Source organism: Girardinichthys multiradiatus, chromosome 18, assembly GCF_021462225.1.
Source record: "Girardinichthys multiradiatus isolate DD_20200921_A chromosome 18, DD_fGirMul_XY1, whole genome shotgun sequence".
NCBI classification, from domain to species: domain Eukaryota; kingdom Metazoa; phylum Chordata; class Actinopteri; order Cyprinodontiformes; family Goodeidae; genus Girardinichthys; species Girardinichthys multiradiatus.
The window spans coordinates 17,916,845-17,921,681 of NC_061810.1; the positions used below are offsets into that span (position 1 = coordinate 17,916,845).

The 4,837-nt window shown below is 40.8% G+C and overlaps 1 long non-coding RNA gene across 1 annotated transcript; it reads right to left on the reverse strand.

The window, feature by feature from the left end:
• Nucleotides 1-331: 331 nt before the first annotated feature.
• On the reverse strand, nt 332-2,664 carry LOC124884759. Its single transcript, XR_007042499.1, has 3 exons — nt 2,533-2,664; nt 1,765-1,909; nt 332-1,351 (listed from the first exon to the last, which is right to left on the reverse strand). It is a non-coding gene; the product is annotated as an uncharacterized LOC124884759 (long non-coding RNA).
• Between the last annotated feature and the right edge of the window lie 2,173 nt (nt 2,665-4,837).

Consider the following 4,837-nt stretch of genomic DNA (forward strand, 5'->3'; position numbering starts at 1 on the left):
GAGAATCCTTGTGTTATTTTTTGTTTGGTTTTTTTTAGTTTTCCCCTCTAATACCTCCATCCCACTATTGTCCATGTCACTTTAATGTCATTGTAAATGACATAATTAATATTACTTAATCTCATGCTGCACTATGTAGATGCTCTGTCTGCACAGATGAAGATTTGCTTGCCTGAGCATGATGAATCCTTGCAGTGGCTGGCATGATGGGTTTTGGACTTAGTTTCTTATTAATTAATCAAATAATTAGATAACCTCTTGAGGGCACTCAAGTGTGAGCTGCCAAGGCAATCATTGGATATAGAAACGTGACAGTGATGTCACAGCAAAGGTAACATTTATTCCAACGCAGTAGCATCTCATCCCAAAATACAAAATAAGAGCATGTCATAAGCTGGATGTTTCACAAAACATGCCAAGTTTCAAGATTTCATTTCTTGTCACAAATACATGTTTAAGATTAAACAAATTTTAAAGTCAGGCAATCTGAGTCAAAACAAAAAGCAGTTTTCAAACGATGATTTTAATTATTAAGGGAAAAAGCTTGAAAAAATGGCATGAGTGTTCCTCAAAGACAAAAGCCACAAAGGTTTAATATTTGCCAGAAACATCCCTTGATGAATATTCTGTCAACTAAAGAGACGACGGTGTAATGTCCGGCTGTTGAGCTTGAGCTCTTGATCCAAAGCACACAGCAAGTCCACTTCCAAATGGCTCAAACAATAAATAATAAAGACTTTAGGAGTGGCCAAGTCTGAGTACGAACTTAATTCCAATCAAAATGCTGTAGCATGACCTTAAACAGTCTGCTCACCCTAGAAAACTCTCCAATGTAGCTAAACTAAAACCAAAATTACTCCACAGCTGTTGCTGCAAATCGTTGCACAACTATACGGTACAGCAGGCAAGTACTTTTATGGACAGATGTAATTATTACAAAAGTTGAATTTCTCTTTTACTCAGGTGAACTTTGACATTAAAATATGTGTGATTTGAAACATTTAAGTGTGACAAAAAAAAAGTAAAAAAAAAAATAGATCAAAAGTGTAAGGGGGCACATACTTTTTTCACAGCACAACTAGTCAAGATAAACATTGAGACAACAGCTTAACACTTTTAGACAATTCATGACATTTTATACTGCATATATTAAAATTGTGGCTGATCTGTGTTTTTAGAAGCTGTGGAAATATATACTTTTATTTCATGTAAGGAAATCAAAATAACCCAATCAGCATTACACAGGATTAAAGGGAACACATCAAAAGCTTAAGTGTAGAAAATGTTATAACGCAAATAACTCGTCTCAGGCGTATCATCTTTGGTCCCAATGTCAGACATCTTGAAGCTTCTGTAAAAACAAAACAGAGACATAACTATGAACTTGGTTCTGTGTTGCTTGCAAAATGGAACAAAAAAGGCCCCTTTTCTATTCTTTCCCCATACAAACAACATCCAAACAACAGTTAAAGATCAGCAGGATATTAATTATAGAGCCACAACAGTTGTTGAATTAACAAGGTATTTACGTACTCTTTTTATTATAATTCTTTTTCTACATTGTGGCCACACATTTGTCAAACAGTTACATGAGAGTAATAACACCAAGCAATATAAAAATTCTTGTATTATAGCCCCCACAGCGCTAGAGGGTTAATCCATCTTAAATAAAGCGCATGCCTTAATGCAACACTAAAAGAATCTCATTTCATAAACAGCAACATTTCTTAAATGAGCCCTCTGAATACAGCATGTCATTTTTACCAGCGTCTGATGATAGATCCAGTTCAGATGGTGTTTGGTGTTGGTATAGACAACTGGTTTATTCTGTCCATTGCAGTGTCCCCCCTAAACACCATGACCAATGAGCCACCACAGTCCATCTGTCTAGGACACCAGAGGGTCGTCCCTGTCAGGCCAAAGCAGAGTCAGGACAAACACAGCAGACAGCGGTCAACTACAGGTTTAAGCAGATCATAAAGGGGCCATTCTGTGGTCCTGAGGTGTAACAAAAAGACTCTGACTGGTGGGCTTTAAAAGGATCTTGTAGGGGTTTGTTTTATCAATGAAAACGGCTGATTAGTTTCAGTACTGTGACATCATGGTCAGCTGCCTCCTCTGAGCTCTAACTGAACATCCTTTGTTGGGGTGGCTGTATAAGTGGTTTGTTAAAAGTTACAAAAAATGTGTTTATTTAAATCTGTTGCCATGTGCGCAGGATAATACAGGTCTTGTCCAAATGTGCCTTAAAGCAAGTTACATGAGAGGATAAAAATGCTTTAAATTCTTCCTCGAACAGAAACCTGTTTGTGGTTGAAAACCCAGGCAGTCATTTGCCTGAGTGCTCTTTTTTTTGTTTTTTTACAGCATCAGATGAGATTATATTGATACAATCTCAGCACATATCCAACTGAAGCCTGAACACAATGCAGTGATTGTCCGACTGAATGCTCAGGGCAAAGCTGAGCAACAAATCTGTCAGCTGTTTGTGATACATGTGTGCATCATGTCACCGGTGTGTGTTAGTCTTACATGGCACTAACTGGTTCCTGCTTCCATCTCTGTAGCATAGAGCATGTCCTGGGATATCTTGGAGTCACCGGAGCCTCCATCAGGCACAGAGAGACCAAACCGGTGAACGCCTTTCCTCTCTGAGCAGATCGCCCCTCAAAGAGATTTTACTACATTCATATTTTATATACAGGAATTTGGTGCCATCTAGTGGGGGAAACTATAAACAAAGACTGCTTTGAACAGTGGTACCAGTGAAATACTCTTTGCTCCGAACTTCCGAGGAAAGGCAATGCTGGGGATGTTCACACCACATTACTAGAATCTCTGTCTCACCTCCGTTTGTTGTGGGGCCAAAGTATGTCACCCAGCTCTTCTCAGGATCAGTGACATTTAGACCAGCATTAGGGAGGCACACGGGTCCGATTTGACTGGAAGCTACAACAGGAAAATGCTCTGTACTAGGTTTAAAAGAGAAAGCATTGATGTTCCATTCATTAGAGTAATTATTTCTTCTAGGCTTCCTAAAAAGTAACATAATGAATTTAAATTGTTCTGTGTGGATCCACATTTCAACCACAAACTTTAATTGATCTTACAGAGATTTCTTGACAAACCACCACAAAGTACAACATAACTGGAAGGAAATGATACATTGTTTTCAAAATTTTGACCAGCATCCATACTTTAAAGAACCACCTTTCACTGCAAGTAGGCTGCAAGCCTTTCAAGTATGAATAAAATACAGGGGTTGGACAATGAAACTGAAACACCTGGTTTTAGACCACAATAATTTATTAGTATGGTGTAGCGCCTCCTTTTGCGGCCAATACAGCATCAATTCATCTTGGGAATGACATATACAAGTCCTGCACAGTGGTCAGAGGGATTTTAAGCCATTCTTCTTGCAGGATAGTGGCCAGGTCACTACGTGATACTGGTGGAGGAAAACGTTTCCTGACTCGCTCCTCCAAAACACCCCAAAGTGGCTCAATAATATTTAGATCTGGTGACTGTGCAGGCCATGGGAGATGTTCAACTTCACTTTCATGCTCATCAAACCAATCTTTCACCAGTCTTGCTGTGTGTATTGGTGCATTGTCATCCTGATACATGGCACCGCCTTCAGGATACAATGTTTGAACCATTGGATGCACATGGTCCTCAAGAATGGTTTGGTAGTCCTTGGCAGTGACGCGCCCATCTAGCACAAGTATTGGGCCAAGGGAATGCCATGATATGGCAGCCCAAACCATCACTGATCCAACCCCATGCTTCACTCTGGGCATGCAACAGTCTGGGTGGTACGCTTCTTTGGGGCTTCTCCACACCGTAACTCTCCTGGATGTGGGGAAAACAGTAAAGGTGGACTCATCAGAGAACAATATATGTTTCACATTGTCCACAGCCCAAGATTTGCGCTCCTTGCACCATTGAAACTGACGTTTGGCATTGGCATGATTGACCAAAGATTTGGCTATAGCAGCCCGGCCGTGTATATTGACCCTGTGGAGCTCCCGACGGACAGTTCTGGTGGAAACAGGAGAGTTGAGGTGCACATTTAATTCTGCCGTGATTTGGGAAGCCGTGGTTTTATGTTTTTTGGATACAATCCAGGTTAGCACCCGAACATCCCTTTCAGACAGCTTCCTCTTGCATCCACAGTTAATCTTGTTGGATGTGGTTCATCCTTCTTGGTGGTATGCTGACATTACCCTGGATACCGTGGCTCTTGATACATCACAAAGACTTGCTGTCTTGGTCACAGATGCGCCAGCAAGACCTGCACCAACAATTTGTCCTCTTTTGAACTCTGGTATGTCACCCATAATGTTGTGTGCATTTCAATATTTTGAGCAAAACTGTGCTCTTACCCTGCTAATTGAACCTTCACACTCTGCTCTTACTGGTGCAATGTGATATCAATGAAGACTGGCTACCAGGCTGGTCCAATTTAGCCTTGAAACCTCCCACATTAAAATGACAGGTGTTTCAGTTTCATTGTCCAAACCCTGTAGGTCTACGCTTTGACTGGGCCATTCTAACACATGAATGTGCTTATATCTAAACCATTTTATTTCTATCTCTGGCTGTGTGTTTAGGGTCCTTTTCATGGTGGAAGGTGAACCTCTGCCTAAGTCTCAAGTCTTCTGTGGCCTTTGCAGAAAATAATCTCATTGATATCATTTTATTAACAGTACCTGCTGTATCCAATGTCCTAGCAGCTTGCTTTACTCTGTGGCTCACTCCAGCCCTCAGAACAAACTGGCCTCCAGTCTTTAGTCTGAGTCCAGTAAACCTCAAGCAGGACGCTTGAGCCGTGCAC